The sequence below is a fragment of the Bos javanicus genome, chromosome 19 (assembly GCF_032452875.1).
Source record: "Bos javanicus breed banteng chromosome 19, ARS-OSU_banteng_1.0, whole genome shotgun sequence".
Lineage (NCBI taxonomy): Eukaryota > Metazoa > Chordata > Mammalia > Artiodactyla > Bovidae > Bos > Bos javanicus.
This window is the reverse complement of record NC_083886.1, coordinates 54782263-54802416: the sequence shown is the minus strand read 5'-3', so window position 1 is coordinate 54802416 and position 20154 is coordinate 54782263. Positions and strand designations below refer to the sequence as shown.

Sequence of the window (20154 nt, the reverse complement as noted above, 5' to 3'; positions counted from 1 at the left end):
ACATGGGGCCAGTCAAGACGCAGAACCTTCCAGAAGCAGCAGGATCCTGCCTTTGGCCCTGGATGGCCACATCCCCACTCTCTGGCCTGAGAAAGGCTTTTAAGCCTCGGTTTTCTCACTAGTAAAGCAGGTATGAGGACACGATTCACAGCCTGCAGAGGGGAGGACTGGAGTTGATCGTGAAGACATGGAGCCTCATACAACTCAGCTTCATGGTGGCCACAGGGTGAGGTGCTGTCCGTAGGGCACAGAGGGTTCTGGCCTCCGTCTTGAGGATCTCCAAGATGTCCCAGTGATCCTTCCCACCCTCAAAGGTCTGCTGCCCCAGGGGGAAATGTATTCCCTCGATGCTGGCCCCAGCCAACCTGGGGCTCTGAGAAGCCCTTGGCGAGGCCTGGAAGCGCCCCAGGACAGTGGTTCTCCAAATGGGGTGCTGGGATCTGCAGCATCGGCATCATCTGGGGTCTGGTCAGCAATGCAGATTCTCGGCTCACTCCAGACCTCCTCCCCAAATCTGGGGGCTGTGAGAACCACTGGTATTGGGTACAAAGAAAAGCCCTGGTAGAAAAATCTCTCAGCCTCAGAGAAGGGACTGGGGTCCCTTGTGGGTTCGGGGGAGGGGACTAGTGTTCTGGCCAACCCTCCCTGTGGACACACACTAGGGGGCAGGCTCTCAGCAGCCACTATGAGCAGGGGAGGCACCCCTGGCCTTCTGAGGGTGCCTCTGGGGGAGAAGGGGCCTCACCACCTGGAAGGACAGGGTCACCTCTCGCAGGAGGAGCCCCCACAATGTGGAAGGACCATTGCACACGCGGGGACGGTTGACTGCTTTCCCAGTGCCCTGCGGACAGGGGACCTTGTGTGCTCCCGTGCCCACCCCCATCAACCTCTGTGTGTCTGACCTCAGTTTTAGAGTCTCCCCACCCCGAGACAGGTGCTTCTTTTAGCAGGCACGCTGACTTGCTCACGCTGTTCCTTCAATTGGTGACTATTTATTCACCCCAAACTGTGTGTTGGGAAGCTGGGGTGCTGGGCTTGTGGTTCTGGTGGGGAGCAGGATGGGTAGTCCCTGCTCCGGTGGGGTCTGCCGTCCGGTGGGAGAGTTAGCCCAACTCCTCAGATGTTGAGTCGACCGTGAGTGGGGGAGGTGGCCCAAGGGGACTGGCCACACGAGGCCAACGGAGACTGGACGGAAGACGCGGTGTTCTGCCTTCAGGCCAGAGCCCTGCCCCACTGCCACAGTCTGCTTGGCTGGCCACCTCCCTTCTAGCCAGTGACCGCAGGCCCCCACATCAGCCCAGGGCCCAGCTCCACCGTGCAACCAACCCTCCCAGTGCCAGCCTCCGCCTCAGTGCTGATGGCCCTCACTTCTGGGCGACCCGACACGAAAAAAGAGGTCTCGTCCCGCTCCTCCTTGGGGAAGCCCCCAGGTCCTTCCCCTCTCTCGCCAGGCCCCTGACAAGTGGACGGATACAGGCCTACGCACACACTCATGAGGGTCCTGCCTCACTGCTCCCAAGCGGCCGAGAAGCCCCGTCACCCAGTCGGCCAACACGCTGGTCGCGTCCTCTGGCTCCGGCCCAGCGGGACCCGGGGTGGGTTCACCAGGAGGGAGGAGGGGCCCGCGAGGCGGGAGGCTCCCAGGGGTGGAGGAGCACCCAGGCTCCAGGATGGCGGAGTAGAGGCAGGGAGGAGGCGGGGGCGAGGAGAGGAGGGAAGCCGAGAGCCAGGCAGGAGTGTGGAAAGGCCCGGGTGAGGGGGAGGGCGCTGTCCGCAGCCTCCGGAGATCAATTAACTGATAAATATTTGATTAGAACCTTCACTAACTTACATCTTGCCAGCGCCCCCTCTTCCCCACCTCCTCCGAGGCTCTAGGAAAGGGGGGCTGCTCTCCTGTCTGCTTCCTCCCCACCCCCACCCCCGCTGCAACCCTCCCCAGTGCCCGAGGGACAGCTGCCAATCTCTCCCTCTGCAGGGCTCCCGCGCTGGGGCCTGGGGCCCAGACTGTCAGGGGAACCTGCGACACGGTGGGGGTGGCGGGAGGGGTGTTTGGGGTCCTGAGGGCCAGGGTCTGGAGGGGTCAGGGGTGGGCAGGAGGCAGCTGAGGGATGGGGACCTCGAGCGACATTGTGACATCATGAAGTCAGCGCATCTGAGCGCATGGTGCTGTCTGCTCTGCAGACGTAACCTCATCGAATCTCCAACCTACCAGGTGGACAATGTGCCCCCATTTCCCAGCCAATAAAGTTGAGGTACAGAGACCTGTATGGCATGGGCTGCCAGCTCCTAAACCTGGCTCCCTGCTCCTCGTCCAGAACTGTAGCCATTCCTGGGGGGTCTAGGTGGAGGTGAGGTTCCACAGCCCCGTGAGAGTCGAGACCCTGGAGAGCACATGGAGAGATCTGACCCCCCTCTTATCCACCCACTGGCCCCACGTCACTGCTCATCTGCTCTGAGTACATCTCCCATCTGCAGTGGTCACCCCCAGCGTGTCGGTGGGCCCTGGGCAATTCTCGACACCCCTGCCCTGCATCTCCTTCACGCCCACGCATAGGGGCTACGGTTCCACAAGTGGCCTTTTCCTAGGCTGCACAGCCCGTACCTGGGACGCACACCGGGCAACGGAACTTCACAACCAAACTTTCCCGCGAGACTCTGAAGTGCAGCCCACGCTGACAGCCCTAAGAGCAGACCTGGTGGAACAGCAGAGGGTCAGGTCCGCCCTAGGAGGGTGTCCGGGGGCCTGCACACAGAGGTTTGCACAGTGTGTGTCACTTTCGTTTTCTTCCTTCTTCTCGGGTCTGTTGGGGCCACAACGAAGGGCCTGGGGTTGGTGGCGTGAGCTGGGCAGAGTCCCCCTGCCGGGCCAGGTCTCATGGCTTCAGGTGATTTCAGAGCAGTTTGTGAACTAGTGTGGCTCCCCAGGGATCGTGAATTCCCTCACTTGCCCTCCATGCCCACATCCCTGCACTCAGCACAGCACTCTGCTGCACTTGGAAGTTTCAACGCACACTGGATGGATGGATGGAAGGATGGGTGGGTGGATGGATAAATGAAAAGACAGATGGAAAGATGGCTGGCTGGATAAAAAGATGGCTGGATGGTTGGATGGATGAAAGGATTGATGGGTGGATGGATGAATGGAAGAACTGACAGACAGAGGGGTGGATGGGTGGATAGGTGGAGAGATAAAGAGACACTGATGTATAGAACAGTCTTAGGGACTCTGTGGGAGAGGGAGAGGGTGGGAAGATTTGGGAGAATGGCATTGAAACATGTATACTATCATGTATGAAACGAGTCGCCAGTCCAGGTTCGATGCATGATGCTGGATGCTTGGGGCTGGTGCACTGGGATGACCCAGAGGGATGGTATGGGGAAGGAGGAGGGAGAGGGGTTCAGGATGGGGAACACGTGTATACCTGTGGCGGATTAATTTCGATGTTTGGCAAAACCAATACAATACTGTAAAGTTTAAAAATAAAATAAAATTTAAAAAAATAAATAAAAAGATGGATGGAAAGATGGATATAAAGTGGAGAATGGATGGATGAAAGGGGAGTGGTTGAGTAGATGGACAGATGAGTTAAAAGCTTAAAGACCATGGTCAAGTCATTTATTCCCACCCCCTCTACAAACCTGTCTCTCTCTCTTGTCTTTACACTTGCCTGGCAAATTGCTAAGAGCAGCTCTGCCCATTCCACTCCGTGGCCCACACTCTGGGAAAACATACAAAATCAGCCCAATTTCCTTAGATCACTGTCCTCTGCCTGGATCTGCCATTCGCTCTCAATGACCATTTCCCTCTTCCTCCCCAACCCTCCCACCACGCTCCAATGTTCTCCTTCTTGGCGATGACTGTGCTTTTATTTCCCGTGGAAATGGAAGGCCATGTCCACGCTCACTTGTTCACCTTCCTGCCTCTTGTCCCACCCCTGGCCTTCCCTCCCATTTCTGCTCCCATCTCTAACTGGTCACTTCCATGCACACAGGTGTCCAGTCCTTCTCACCAGCATATGCTCACAGCTCTGGCAATTTGCTGACTGGCTCCCATGATAGGGAAAGAAAACCCTCCTTGACCACTCAGCTTTGTCAGCTACAAACCCCATGCACTGCTTCCTTACAGAGCAAAGTCTCTTGAATGAGTCGCCTACACCTGCAGCCTAAACTCCTTTATTCCTGTTCCCTCGTCATCCCACCCCCGGCAGAGTCTCCAAGGCACCATTCCCTGAAACTACCCTGGGCGAGGTTCCCACCTCTGCCATGTTGACCATCTAAGGGTCAGCTCCCAGTCCTCATCTGACCTGACCCTCAACAGCACGAAATGTGCTGACCCCTCATCTCTTGCCAGACACACTCTCTTTTCTTGGTTCTGACTCACCACTCTCTTCATTGCCATGAGGGGTTTCTGGCCCAAGAGGAACTGACCATTCTAAGTCAACAGTAATGGTGGCTGGAAGGCAGTAAGTTCTAGAGAGCAAAGTTCACTCGTCTGACAAAGGGGAACTGAGGGCCCTGACATAAGAGAGTAGACCGATTCAAGGCGGGGGCTGATGTCAGGGGAGGGGGTGTGGTTGGCCATGAAGGCGGGGCGAGGGCTCAGTCCTCTGCTTTCCAGAGTCTGGGGGTGAGTCTGGGGTATTTATTCCCTTGCTCTCTCCCTGGGAGGCTGTCTCTCCCCAGACAAGAGGGGATCCAGACTCAAGTGAGGTGCCCCTCCAGGACCCTGCAATCTTCTTGGTTCTACTGCTGCTTCTTCCTTAGGCCTGAGGTGGTAACAGCGCTGTCACTGTCAGTCGGGGGTCCTACACTGTTCCTGGTGGTCCCTCCAGCCCATCCTCCAGTTCTTGCTGTTGTTGAGCTGCTCAGCTGTGTGCGACTCTTTGCGACCCCATGGACTGCAGCACGCCAGGCCTCTCTGTCCATCACCAACTCCTGGAGTTTGCTCAAACTCATGTCCAGTGAATCGGTGATGCCATCCAACCATCTCATCCTCTGTCATCCCCTTCTCCTCCTGCCTTCAATCCTTCCCAGCATCATGGTCTTTTCTAATGAGTCGGCTCTTCGTATCAGGTGGCCAAAGTATTGGAGCTTCAGCTTCAGTCCTTCCAATGAATATTCAGGGTTGACTTCCTTTAGGATTGACTGGTTTGATCTCCTTGCAGTTCAAGGGACCCTCAAGAGTCCTCTCCAACACCACAGTTCAAAACCATCAGTTCTTCAGTGCTCAGCCTTCTTTATGGTCCAGCTCTCCTCCAGACACCTCTGGAAAGTCTCCTTGTAAATAAACTCACATTATCCTAGAGCCAGTGAGCCACCCGCTCCCTGCTGGGACCTGATGACACAGTGGTATGAGATGGAAGGGCTTGTCCAGCCCCAGGAATGGGCAGCGAGGGGCTTTGACCAGTGAGAGCCCAGCCAGCCTCTCGGGGAGGCCCTGCAGCTAATGGCCTTTTCTCTGCTCCTGTACCTTGGGTAGTCCAGCTTTTGGCACCAGACCCTGAGTGCAGACTTAATGCCTCCATTTCTAGGTGACCGTGGGCACAGCCTAACCTCTTAGTCTGTGGAAAGGGGACAGGGACTCATCTGCCTGGAGGCAGGGTCTGGGCAGGAGGGCCCTTCATCTTTAAGATCTAGAGCTAAGACTCCCCCAAGTGTCTCTGCCCACATCACTGGCCCAATGGAAATCCACGCACTCAGGCCTTGGCCAGTGAGCTCCTGTCATCTGCGGGGAGGGTCCCCTCTGTGTGGGATGCACTGGGCAGGATGTTCAGGGAGCAGGGTGCTGGGGGCAGGGAAGAGCTGAAGCAGCTGCAGACAGAGGCCCTCCGAGCTCCTCCCTGCACAGTCCCCTTGGGGATCTCTGCTCCCAGCCCCTCCTCGACAATTAGGCTAATTGCCTCCCAGACTCCTCACCCTGGGAGGGAGGGTGCGGTGGGCCTGGTCCGCAGGCCAGCCTGCAGAAAGAAGGCAGGCTGGCGGCAAAGGCTGGGCACCACGCCATCTTTCCACCACCTCTGGGCAAAGAGGCTTCCAGACAGGGCGGAGGAGGGGAGCGCGGCAGAACCACCAGCTTCAAGGACCAGACAGGTAGGTGTGTGATCTGCTTGTCCCACTCTGGACATGGCTCACCTGTCCTGAGAGGAGAGGGGACCCCCCCACACCTTCACAGGCATGCCCCCCCAATACCAATCTTTACCCAGGCCACTGGCATCAGTTGAGCCTCTGCTGCCTGGCACCTGGGACACAGGAGGTGCACAGGCTGGACTGATGCTGTGCCTGTGTGCGCAGGGCACTGCCCATGTTCCCAGGACAGCAGGGACAGATGTTGCCTCCCTAAGCCAGGAACAGGGGCCAAGCCTGAGCCTTCATGCAGTGTTGGACAATTCACAGGACCAGGAAAACGGGACAGTCGGTTTCCAGAAGAGGCCCGTGCAGAGGACCCCCTGTGAGCATCACTGGGTCATTCTCGAGGCATCCACGGTGCCCATCAGTGTCAGAAGAGGAGGCAGCTGACTTAGGGACTGACTGCTGGCAGGCAGGACATGTGGGTTCACGTCCCCAGTGGTGGCTGAGCCAGGGCACCTCAGGGGTCTGACCTCCCAGTCTGGGAGCAGGATGGTCCTGCCCTCCCCATCCCAGGGCATGCACGTGTGAGGCCGTGCCCCAAACCGCTGAATGCTGAGGAGTCTGCACCCCGAGCAAACCCGAGACTCCTTCAATCCCTGAGCCTTAGATGGGAGATGACCACGTGTGACACCAGACAGTGCCCGCCAGACAGTGACTCTCATCTCTGTGCCCTTCCTGGTACCTGCCCGGCTCTGTCCAAACGAGCCCAGCAATGCATGTTCGCCAGCGTGGAGGCTCTTTCCCTCCCAGGGCAGCTCTGCCGGGATGCTCTTCCACGGGCAGAGCTGAAACTTGCCTTCTGGAAACTTCCACCCCGTGCCCGCACGACTGCAGTCCGGGGACTCGTCCGCCCCTTGCTGACCCTCTGAGAGTGTGAAGAATCCACAACACTGTGCCCACTTTGATTGTCCCTTGACGCAGCTCCAGGAATACGTGGGATGGTTGTCCCCCTTTTACAGGTGAGGAAACGTCGGTCCGTGGTTCCATGCGAATCTGAATCCAGCCTGCGTTCTGCTTGCCTCCACGACCACTGCACCTTTCCTGATTAGGGAGGGGGTCTCGGTCGACACCCACCTGCTCAGAGGGAGGGTCCCTCTGTCCCTGGCTGCCCCGGGTAGGCTGGTTCGGGAGCAGAGAGATGGCGTTTCCTGGAGTCAGAGGACTGCCCGTGATCACATGATGGTAGCAGTGGGGAGGATGGGGGCTCACGGAGGGGAAAGGGCTGGGGTGGGGGGGAACACGAGGAGCAGGAGAGAAAGGGGGTGTTACTAGACTAACACATTCGGTTGTCTTCTTGGAGGTGATGTCTTTATTCTGTTTTCTTAATGTGCTGGTCACAGGGAGGTGAGGTTTTGGGGAGAAAGAGAAGATGAGATTATTGAAGAGGAACGAAGATGAAGCTGGGACACGTGATGGTATCAAGGGAAGGGGCAAGAGACCCCCAGCCCTTGTGCGTGCTGGTCCACGCATCACGGCCTGCCATGTTCTTGCTGACAGGTATGGGTGAGTTTGGTTGATTCTGGCAAGTCGTCCTGCTGTGACTTAAGACACACCAGGCAGGGATAGCACGCGTCCTCTGACTTTCTCCAAGGAGGGTGGATCCTGGCCCTGCCCCCAGAGACCCAGGACCACTGCGATCTCGGAGAGGGGCCTCCGAGGTGGAGAATGTTCTGGCCACTCAGATGAGGAGGAATCGGCCCAGGGGAGGACCAGCTGGCGAGTGCAGGCAGGGTTGGTGTTCACGAGTCTGCGCCAGCGGAGTGGGAGAGATGGTGTGTGTGAACCTGCTCGCTGAATAAGCACCCAGCATCCACTAGGTCGAAGTTCTGGGTGCTGGGCCACGCCAGCCAGCACAGGGCCCTGCCTCTGGGAGCGCGCACCCCGGGGGCCTGTGAGCATCAGCTAAGTCTGAAGCACGTGACATGACTTTTGGGGGACAAACAATTAACTCCGCCACGGTGTTTGGTTCAGGCTGATATTCCAATTTCCTAGGGGACCAACTGACAGCAGGGGCCGGGTGGAGGCGGGCGTGGGCTCGGCAAGTCTGTTGCCTCGGAGTGTCTCCTGCGTGACTCATGGAAGGGGCTCCCCACTCCTGGAGGGGAGGGGACTCATTCCCCGGGAGCATCAGTGTGAAAATAAATAGACACAGTCGAGGTTTCCAGGACCTGCCAAGACCCAGAGCAAAAGGAAGAGCGGGTCCAGGATTCAGCAGAGGCTGTCTGGGCTAGAGGTCACCCACGGGAGGGTGGCCGGGGGTGGAGCGCCAGGACAGCACACGGTCTGGCCACACTCCCTCACTTTCCTCTTGCCTCAGACTCATTTGCTTTCTCAGTCCAGAAACAGGCCACCTCCACGGCTCACAGGCTCCTGCCCCCAAATTTCATGGGAGAGTGGCCCTGCCAGACGGGAACAGAGGCCCCTCCCAGCCCAGGCACCGGAGGAAAGTCCTGGCTCATGGAGGGGGAGTCCTGGAAACCCAGCCCCCACCTCCATGTGAGACCCCTCCTGTCCCCTTCCAGCCCACCACCCCAGAGGCACAGCGGGGATTTCTCCCTCTTGGAATCTCATGCCTCCTCCCTTCCAAGAGCTAAGATGTCATCCCAGCGGCGTGCAGGGTGGGCAGATCCCTGCAGGCCGGTATACGTCAAGCCAGAGACTTTGGGGCATGGTCTTGGCAAGCAAGGGTGCTGGTATAGATGCTTCAGGACAGAGCAGGGCTGCAGTCACGGTGCCAGGGAACTTGAGTGGGAACTCCCGAGGGCAAGAGCTCACCACTGAGTTCCCCAGCACCTGACACAGCCCCGGCATACAGCAGATGCTCAGTACGTGTTGAGTAATACCGATGAATGCAGGAGTGACAGCCATGGGTCACTTGGAGAGCCCAACACTGCATAAAGCAATAAAAAGGCATTAGTTCATAGAATCGTTGAACAGCCTGTGAACTGACCTTCTCCACCGAGGAGAGAAACAGAGAAGGAAGTCACTTGCCAAAGAGTACACAGCGACACATGGCAGACCCAGACCCACCTGACTCTGGAGCCAGTGGACACAGCATGACAGCTATGGACTCTTGTAGCTGGACTCTTGTCCACAGCTGTGGACTCTTGTCCGTGGGAGCAGAAGATGGTGGTCCCTCCACCCACCGTCCCCAAGACCCCAGGGCTCCGTCGAGCAGGCTGACCCAGTCTCACGCAATTCCTTCTAACCCAGCAACCAGCCAGGGTTTCTGAGCTTGCAGGTGCCCACCCCTGGCCTGACACCCTTCTCCAGCATTCAGAGGATGGGCTGACCTGGCGATCCACTACCCCCCACCAGAGCGGGATAGAGCGGTGTGCTGGTGAGTGTCAGACAAGGGTTCTGTTGGGGGGAAAAAGTCCTGCGTTGTGGCGGCTGCATGTTTCCATGGCGTAAATGCTACCCCCTCCACTGATTTCAAGCTGCCAGCTTGGAGTCCCTGAGCGAGGAGCCGGAAAGGGATGCACACAATTCAGGGCTCGGATGAAGGACTCGGCACGCCCCTGGGGAGAGGGGGGCGCCAGCCCCAGCTGGGCTCCAGTTCACCTTTCCTCAGCTAGGCGACTGGAGGTCGGGTTAAGGGTGGTGATGCAGGCGGTAGGTGTGAAGGGGGCTCTGAAGGGGGCTGGGATGGGGCTGCCCTGGTGTGGAGGGGAGACCAGGGGCCCCCGGTAGACACCAGGGGGAGCTTGAGGGGAGGAGGAAGCGGCGGCTCCAAGGCCAGGGCTGAGAATCCGCCTGAGTGGTGGCCCTTCCTGCCTCATCCAGTACACTCTTCCCCGCAGCCAGTTCAGTATCTTCTGTTAAGTTAGGGCTATTGGGAGGCCCGTCACACCCTGTACTGGTTCATTCAGGGCCCGCAGGGTGGTAGGCTCTCCAGCCTTCAGCTTTCTCCCCTTCCTCTCCCACCTTTTCCATGGGGCGTCTGGCTCAGTGGATACTCCAGGGACTACAGGGTGCACTGTGTGTCTGCCCCTACCCCTGAGACCTAGAGGGACTTCAGGGGAAATCCAGGCAGAGCCCCCAGACTCCAAGCCACTCGGCAAGTTTATAATCTGACGCTGAGGCCCGTGTTTGGCCATTCCTGGTGGCAATGAGGTGCAGGCCTGGCTGGGTTCCCACCGCCCCGACCCCTTCCCTCCAGCATCCCAGGTCTCCTCCACCTTATGTCTCCTTTTCCTCTGGTCCACAGACCCTCATTTTCCAGAAGGGTCTCAGGCCCCTCCTGCCTTGGCGGCGGCTGAGTGGTTGATGGGCCGGGTCACCCTGGCAAACAGCATCCTGATTGTGGAGCCCTGCTCTCCATGTGGAGCACATGTGGGCCCGAGCCTGGGCTCCCACTCAGTCCGCAGCACTGGGGCCAGTCTCCTGACACGGCTCTCTGGGGCACCTTGGGCACCTTGCTTTCTGCCCAGGCTTCACACAGGGGAAGCCCGGCTACACTCTTGCTCGAGTCTCCCTGCCGGCGGCCTGGTTTCCCATCTGCACTGTGAAGGCCGACAGAGCTGACCCAGAGCTGCCGCGGCGCGAGATCAACGCGCACCGATTTGGCGTTGTGCCCGGAAGCAGCTTGGTCGTGCTCCGCTTGCGCTCTCTGCCACTTTCTTCTATTGGAGGAAGAACTCCGGGCACCTGAGAGCCTGGACAGGAAAACACCCTACCTTTCCATCTTACTGTCCGCCAACTGGAATGTCAGCACCCACGAAAGTGGCTGCAAACCCAGGGCGTGAGCACTGCCCGAGACCTCATCTCGAACAGAAGCCGTAGGTCTTTCGTACCGTGCTACGCTTGCACTCGCCCCAACTCCAAAACTAGGGTGTGAGCAGACCCCACCCCTAAATGTTTCTTTCACACATTTGTAAAAAAGTCACAGATTACGACTTCACCTGTCTTCTCTCTTTGGATAAGTGTATTCCCATAAAATGGCTTTCATAATCCTAATGTATTTTATGCATTCAAGACCATTTTTTGAGAAGGGATCTGTGTGCCTCAACGGATGCTAAGAGGGTTCAAGGCACAAGAAAGAGTAAGAACCTCCACCCGAAGGACCCCAGGCGCTTTCCTGATCTACTGACTGAGCTGTCACCCCCACCCCCCAGAACAGAGCCCCGCCACCTGCCAGAGCCTACCGCTGTCTCTCAGCCCAGACTCAGCCCCTTCCTGCATTAAGCCGGGCCCAGATCTCAGCCGAGAAGCCCCAGGGGAGGGGACGGATTTTCGCACGATTAAGCCGTAATTCCCTCCAAGCTCACTGCATACAAATCGTAAATAACGTGGCCCCATAAATCCCCCTCTCCCATCAGCTTCACCTCCACCGCACTCTGTCCTGCCGGGGGAAATCAGCGAGGAGCCGGCTGCCGTTGTTTGGCTGAAGGGCCCAGGAAGGCAAGTGTGGGGTGGGGGCCCCTGCCAAGCATGAGGCTGCTAGGCCAAGCAAGGACCCCAGAGGCCGGGTCTCTGCAAAAGGGGGTGGGACCAAACACAACCAGGGCTCAGCTGGGGAGTCCAGGGAGCTGCGGCCAGTCACTGCCCCTCATTGAGGAGGGGTCCTCGCCCCATTTCACAAATCCTCTAGGGTGCTGCCCGCCCCTGAATCTGTAACTCACTGTGTGTGTGTCCACACGTGTGTGTATCCAGCTTGTGTGTGCGTGTGTGTTCACACGTGTGTGTCCATGTGTGTATCCACGACTGTATGTGACTGTGTCCACACACGTGTGTATATCCACACGTGTGCACACGTGTGTTCACACGATTGTGTGCCCATGTCCACACACATGTATATCCACACGTATGTTCACACATGCGTGTCCACATGTGTATCCATGATTGTGTTTGCCCGTGTGTCCACACACGTGTGTGTATATCCACATGTGCGTGTCCACGTGTATTCACGCTTGTGTGCCTGTGTCCACATGTGTTCATGTGTGTGTGTCCACACATGTACCAACCCTTGTGTGTGCACGTGCCTACACGTATGTATCCACACTTGTGTGTGCACATATCCACATGTGTGTGTATCCACATTTGTGTGTGCGTGTCCACACGTGTGTGTAGCCACACTTGTGTGTGCGCGCATGTCCATACATGTGCGTGTGTATCCACACTTGTGTGTGTGTGTGTTCACACATGTGTGCAGGTGCCACAAAGAACCAGCAGCTCTGGGGACACATGGGGCTGTGGTTAACCGGAAATGGCAGCTGTCCAGGGACGTGGGAGCGGTGGGGGCGGGACCTCTCTGCCCAGGGCTGGGCCGCCCGTCACCTGATGGGCTTGTCTGCCGAGCCTGGAGGCCCCTCCTGCGGGGGCACTGGGAGGGTGGCAGTGGCTGCCTTGCTGTCCCCAAGCAGTGGGAGAACCCCCAGCACCTTTCAACTGCTGCTCACAGGCTTCCTGACAAAAAAACATCAAGAGCACGCGGAAGACACTCTTAGGTCCTCAAGGTGAGGGAGGGGCTTGGGGAAAGCAACCCCCTGCTGGGCCAGGGACCCTCTTCAAACCAGGTGGGAAGAGAGAGCCAGGAGGGCCGGGAGGCTGTGTGCTGGCCCCAGGGGGTGCTGTGTCTGGGGACAAGCCCACCACCTGCCTCCCCTACCTCACAGAGGAGCGCAGTGAAGCTCCTCGGGGCTGGCTTGAGGCCACGCAGGTAGGGCTCAGACCCCAGCATGGTCAATCCAAGGCTCTGCTCTCACCTTCAGAGCCCATCTGCCTCTGGGAGGAGGAGGAGCCCACCGTGGTCTCGTACTCCCGCCCACAGGAGCCCCGGGCTAGACCAGCGGGAAGCATGGGGCAGCTGAGCCCTGTGCCCGGGCCCTGGGTGCTGGGGGGCCAAGGCACTGAGACACCTGTAGGCTACCAAGGGCAAGGACGAAGGACACTGTCAGGGAAGCCTCATGAGGAGGGAGACGGCAAGAGGGGAGGGTCCCTAAGGAGGACCCAGGCCCAGCCTGCCAACCACAGTTACTTGCCAACTCTTAGCAGCACCCACCGAGGTTCCCCCGCACAACTCCTTCTGTCCCCTACCTTCACTGCTCCATTCGCTCAGTAAATAACTGTTTGCTGAGCACTTCCTAAGTTTGCTGAGCATCTCCCATGTCTAGAGATATCAAAGTGAAAAACACCACCCCAGTGCTGTGCTCATGGACAGGCTTTGTGCAGTCTCTGCTGTGACCCAGGACTCTTCCCTCCTCCAACCCTCCCGCTGCCCTGGAAGTGTTCAGACACCACCTCTGGGAAGGCTTCCAGGTTATTCCCATCCCTTGTGATTTCCATTTTGCTCAGTCCCTCCCCTAGCCTTCTCTGGGGTGCTGAGATGCCACTGTGAACTTGTAAGTGGGAGAGCACATGTGGCATCTTTGTGTACATCCGAGAGAGGACCAGTGGACACCAGGCTGCTACTCAGTGGGATGGAGAGGAAGTTCCCTCTTGAGGACAAAGCTACCGGACAGTGTCAAGGTGACCCCACGAGGAGGGGTGCCACAGAGAACCACTCATTCCAACCACAAACAGACAGCAGCTTGCGGTCCACTCTCCCCCGAGGGTCCAGGGCATCAGCCTCTGCACTCCCAGGATGAGCCCTGCCCCCTCCATATGCAGCCACATCGTACATGTTTCCTGCGTATTCATTCATTAAAACATATTAGCATGATGAATGGCCCATGGTTTCTCATAGCAAATGGAATAGGATATTAAGCACAGTGCCCAGGACATGACATGGGCAGGCAGGGGTGGGAACGGTGGACGATGGGGGCGGCACCCACCCTTGGGTATAGCCCAGTGTCTGTGCCCTCCAGCCTCAGGTCCCCGATGTCTGCCCACCCCTCGCTGCCCCCTACCACACACATACCACGGTGTGCTTCTCCTAGTTACCGAGAGCCCTGGGAAGGCAGACTCAAATGAAGACTCGCAAAATGCCATTAGGAAGGTAAATTTCCTGGCAATGAAGATTACATAATGCGTCCCACAGTCAAACACCCCTCAAGGGATTCAGGTTGAGAAATGAATTTGTTTGTCGGTTGGGTACTCCTTCTTTCGTGGGGACGTTTGTGAGTTCAGGACAGTGTCTCCGGGACAGGGGATGTCATGGGGACAGAGTTCATGCCTGGTCACGTGTGGCCACACACGGTGGGTGTCCGCAGCCCTTCAGCCCCGAGTCTGTACACAGTAAGGTCCTCCAGCTGGGGTCTGGACAGCAGCACTGTGTGCCCCGGGCACTGTCAGCAATGCAGGTTCTTGGGCCTTCCTGACCTGCCGACTCAGACCGTGTGACTCAAGGAAACAGCTGCTCCTGATCACAAGCCACAACAGCCCTGGGAAGATGTCCTGAGTTTGAGCCCAACCTGGTGGGCTTGGGATCCGGGCTGGGGTCAGGGGCGTGAGCTGATGCTTATGGAGCCGAAAGTTCCCATCTGGGGGCCAAGTGGCAGCCTCAGCTGGTGCTCAGGTTCTGCTGGTGGGACTGCTCTTTCCAGGGACTGCAAGACCTTGGGGTCCTGGTAACCAGGACCTGGGGAGGGGCACTCCCACCCCCGGGCCTGGGCTGGGAGGACACCTGCTTAGGCTCATCATGGGGCAGTGGCCATGGGTGGATGCCTGTGGTGCCAGAACAGAGGGTGGGTCTGGAAGAGAAGCCAGAGGACGATGCAGGATGGGGGCTCACTGCTGCATCTGGGGGACAAGGGACTAGGATAGGGCTTGAAGGGGGAGCAGAGATTTTTGCTGGTGCCTGGGCTCTGGAAGCCCTGCTGAGAATACATGTGTGTGGCTCTGTTTGAGCCTGCCAACACCAAGGTGGGAACACTCTAGCACATCCCAAGAGCACTGACTCCCCAAGGTCACGGGCATGTTAGTGGAGTCATGTGGTCTAGAATCCAGGCCCCTGGGGGGCGGCACGCTCCTTCACCCGTGTGTACCTCCGAGCACCTGCTCTGCCCACAGCCCTGTGACAGGCTCCCCAGGCAGCCAGGGAGATGGAGGCAGCACACCAGGAGCTGGGCCAGTGAGGAGGGGCAGGCGCGGGGGTGGGGCGGCCCCGGGAGATGAGCTCCTGGGGAAGGAGCCGGGGCCACCTGAGGAGCTGCCCTTTGTCTATGCAGCCCTGGCCACCACCTCTCCTAAGAAACCTGCTCTGATCTGCCCCCACGTCCGTCCCAGGATCACCTTGGTGCTGGAAGTGGAGACTGTGCCCTGCTCACACAGGGACCTGGGCAGCCTGAACCCCCAGACTCACAGAAGGCCCCCTAACACAGGAGTAGCGCTGCCTACAGGAGTGTCTAGGCAAAGGCCTGGGGCCCTCCCTACTGGCCTCACCCAGGATGCTCCCCCGTACAACGGGGCCCTGGGGGAGGGATCCCGGCTGCTTTGTCCCCATCCATTTTTCCTTCCTTTCTTTTTAAACTTTCGCTGTGCAGGGTCTTTATTATGGTGCAAGGGCTTCTCCAGTTGCAGCGCGTGGGCTTAGTTGCCCAACCAGGAATCGAACCCGTGTCCCCTGTATTGGAAGGCGGATTCTCAACCACTGCACCACCAGGGAAGTCCCGTCCCCATCCTTTCCTCACAGGGTCTCTATGGGGCCATCTGCTTGTCACTTCCCAGGATGGGGTGGGCCTGGCATCCAGGGCCCCCACCATCTCCCTATGACGGAGGCAGACACCCTGCCTCCAGACTGGACAGGGTGAAAACCTGCTGAGAGCTGTGGGCTCAAAGGTTCCATACTCTCTCAGCCTTCAAGCTGGTCGACGCGAATGTCTCCATGTCAAACCTGGGTCCCTCCTGCAGCACTGCCCAGCTCCTCTGCTTTGCTCCTTTCCAAGCAAGACATTTTCCTCCTGAAAATGTGAACATGTCCAGGGCCAGGAGCAGCCTGGTCCCTGCGACCTGCTGGCCCCTGCTCCTGCATCCGTCTCCTGGCTCCTGCTGCCCCACGGATGCGATGCTGCCGTCACCCTGCCACATCTGCTCTGCCCAGAGCCCCGTCCTCAGCTCACACCTGACAGCCCCAGCCTTGCCCACCCACCTACGCCGTCCGCGCACCTGGGAAGGCCCTCCCCGACTCTCCCTGCCACCCACCCACGCCGTCCACGCACCTGGGAAGGCCCTCCCCGACTCTCCCTGCTGGGGGCTGTTCTTGGCACAGTGGTGGCACCCGCTGCACCCCTGTACTGGGGGAGGGGCTGGAACTTGGGGAGGAAGGAGGACAGGGTGGGAAGTGAGCCCCCCGGCTGCCAGACCTCACTTGCACTGAGGAGATGGGTCCAACCTGTGCCACCATGACCAAACCTAGGCCTCAGGCTTGGTCCACTGGGGCAGCCCGGCCCGGCACCCCCTGGGCTGCGGGAGGTGGGAAAGGTGCCTGGGAGCCCAGTGGAACCCGCAGGGCCATGGTCTGAGGGTGGCACCCTCAGGTGGGTCCCCGAACATGCAGTCAAGATCACAGGTGTTGGGGTGATGGCCCACCAGATGGGCATGCCCTCAGACAGCCTGTCCTGGGCAGGGGCCATTCTCCCCACAGCCTTCAACAGCAAGTGGACAATTCTCTAAACACATCAGAAAGCAGGATCCTCCCAGGGGCCCAGAGATGTTGCTGGGCGGTCCCGGGTGAAGCACACCCAGCAACAGGTCTCAGCTCGCCTGTCAGGTCTCCTCCAGGTCTGCCGGGGCCCCAGCCTCCTCTCCCCCCTCGTCCATGGGAATGAATCCTGACACACATCCACACTCACATACACGTTCCCCGGGCACAGAAGCTCACATGCACGCATTGCCTGTGCTCACACACGCTTGGTTCACATGCCACGCACTCACCCCATCCCCCAAGTGCATTCACACGCCCAGCCTGGAGCAGGTGTCTTGTGGCCTTGGCACCACCGACGTGTGTGGCAGCAGGTTCTCCCGTGGTGCTGCCCTGGGCACCGTAGGGTTTCCGGCATCCCTGAGCCCTATGGGCGAGCGGCGGGCAGCACCACCCTCCCCAGGGTGACCACAAAACACGTCTCCCGACGCTGCCGCATGTCCCCCAGTGAGGCCAAAATCCAAGCACCTTTGATCCCGGCACCCTGATGCTGTCCGGGCACCCGAACTGGCCTCCACGTGGCCGCGCGCAGCTGGCCCCGGGGGCATCGCATCTCCCTGCTGGGGCCCTGGCGCCAGGCCTGGCTGCACGGGCGGGCGGAGGAGGCAGGCCGGCTCCGGTCTCCGCTCGGCGCCCGGCTCCTGGAAGAGGCAAGCGTGGATCTAATCTTCAGCTGATTAAATGTCCCTCATTAATGAGTTTCTTTAATTAATGAAGTTTTTGGGTCTGCTCCACTTGCTTTATTCCAGTCACACTCTGCCTCCTCAGCACAAAGCGGGGCCATTTCCTCCCGGGTAATTGAGGGAGCCGCGGCCGTTCCTGCCAACGCTGCACTTTCCTGATTGCGCCTGTCAACTCGGGGCTGACAACTCCATTTTTAAACATTTCTTCTCCAGAAGCCATGTGCACATGTGTGCCTGCACAAGCACACGGGGGCCACGCCCCGGCGCTCCCGTGGCCCCCGTCACAGCCAGGCACACAGGTGCTCTGCACACACCCGGGTCTCACCATCTGGGCACCCAGAGGTGCACAGGGCCGGGCGTGTGCCAAGGCTGAGTCCACATGCAGGCCTCTCTCGTGCACGCACATTGGGACCCTCGGAGCCTGACCAGGCCAGGAGAGCAGGGCAGTCAGGCAGACCCTGCCCGCCCACCCCGCCATAGAACAGCTTGTGTGTAACGGCTGCCAGGCCACAGCATGCCCAGGTCCTCCTGCTGCCTAGTGACCCAGCTTGGCGTCCAGCTGCCAGGCCACAGCATGCCCAGGTCCCCCTGACATCCAGTGACCCGGTGTGGCTGCCCCTCGGCCCACCCTGATGTGACCGGGTGCCAGCTCTGGGCTCCGGGGCCTGGAAGGGTGATTTACTCCCTTTCATTGGCTCATGAAAAGCTCCCTGAATTAAAAACATTTATCTTCTGCTGCTGACGAGGACACCAGACCCCGTACCCATGAGGCTGGGCAGTCAGGGGCCATGCTCTGCAGCCAGGGAGGGGGACGAGCGGCTGGCCTGATTTCCTTGTCGGGGGGCCAGGGTGGGACAATTCTTTAGGACCTGGGCTTGGCCCTGACACCCAGGGGAAAGAAGCAGAGCCTCCCTCAGGGCAGAAGCCGGGCCTTCTGTCACCAGGAGTCAGCGGGGAGAGATGGCCCGGGCACCACAGAGCGCTCTGCAGTGATGACACCAGACGGAGGGACAGCCACACTACCTACGTCCCGCTGGGACGGCCCAGTAACTGTCACCCGAGTCGGATGAGGCGTGTCATTATCCCCAGAGTACTGATGGGGAGACAGGCCTAGAGAAGCAGGGGATGGGTCTCGTGGTCTTGCCACCAGCGAGTGATGGAGCCGGCTCTGAGCACAGCTCTGCCTGGCTCCTCTGCCCACCCTCCCCGAGTTCCACGCCGCTGCCAGACCGCTCCATCTGGGTTGTCCCCCAAGGGTGGCTCTGCTCACCCAGCTGGCCACACATCCATTCACCACAAGTGCGCATAGGCTCCTCCCCACACCTGAGAGGCATGTGCCCTTGTCTCCATTTTACAGGTGAGGAAACTGAGGCTTGGAGAGCTGACGAGACTTGCCTGGAGTCATACAACTCGTCCACGACAAAGCACCCAAGAGCTGGCCCCAGAGGGTGAAGCCTCAGTAATGCCCAGCCCTGGCAGGGGCAGCTTCACGGAGTCCCTGGACATCCATGCGGAAAGAGACCTGATGTGTGCTGAGCACCGACCGCCCAGCCTGCCACTGTCCTGTAACTGGGTGCCAAGTGCACGGTGGCCCTGGCAGTGTTAGAGCCGTCACTTTGATAGATGGGGAAATGGAGGCTCAAAGAGATCAGGCTAAGGTCCCCTCGCTCAGAGAGGCACCTAGGGTGGGGGGTCAGATCCCAGCCCACCTGCAGCCAGGCTGTTTTCCCTGGAATAGCACTTCCCAAGGCCTGTGCTGTAGAACTCTTAGTCTTCTGGGATGTTCTAGAAAAGTCCCCATGAAGTTCTGCAGGAAAGCGATGTATACATAACGAAGTTTCCCAAGCCTAGACCTGGAATTCTTTTTTTTTGTCCAAGGTCTACCAGAAGTCAGGGTCTTTGGGAAACAGAGCCAGACACCATGCTGAGTGGGGGTGTGGGGGGCGACAGCTGGCTGATGCTGGGACAAGCAGTGCTGAGTGCCCACATGTAGTGACGGGTTCCTGAGGACCCGCAGGGGATGACACTCTGTACTGGGGGTGGGTGCAGGGGAAGGACCCCAGGGTCCAGCAGCGATGCTCAGAGCAGCTGTGAACACAAGTGAAAACAGGATGCCAGGCCAGAGAGGACGAGAGGGAGCCCCCAGAGTGCTGACCACTGCGGGCTGGGGGTGGGACAGAGAGGGGTCAGAAGGCACCCTGGCCTTTCTGTAATAAACAAGCGTGAATGGATGCCTTCCTAGTGTAACTGCAATCAGTGAAACCCCGCCCCCCCGCCAAACCAGGAAGTTGGAGTCAAGTCCAGGGAATGTTTAAAGCACAGGACACTGTGTTCATGGCCAGAGGAAGGTCCGTCTGTCCCTGGGAGTTATCTGGAGAGCAGAGGGGGCCACCAGAGAGCTGGGCCAAGGATCTGTCTGCAGGGTTGGAGTGTGTCTCCTTGCAGTACTATCACAAGCAGCTGGGGTGGGTCTTCCTTTTTACAGAGACTCAGAAAGGTGAGTATGGGACCTGAGGTTGCACAGCAAATCAGCAGGTGAGAGCCGGGAGGCAAGCAGGGTGGGGCTGGGCATTCTGAGGTCCAAACACACCAGAACCGCAGGCATGCGCTCAGATCAAGCAGGCCTGAGTTCCAGTCTTGCTGAGCAGAGGGTCCCTCGGCAAATCCCATGCTTCACTAAAGTTCTGTTTTCTCATTTGTAAGGCAGGTGTGAGGACAGAGACCACCTGGGCAGATGTATGAGATGGAGGTGTTCACAAA

General features: G+C 58.9%; 1 protein-coding gene across 13 annotated transcripts in view; it reads right to left on the bottom strand.

The window, feature by feature from the left end:
• The window catches only part of RBFOX3 (RNA binding fox-1 homolog 3), a 440093-nt gene that overhangs the window by 22552 nt on the left and 397387 nt on the right, over positions 1 to 20154 (bottom strand). The gene's annotated exons all lie outside the window — the stretch shown is intronic.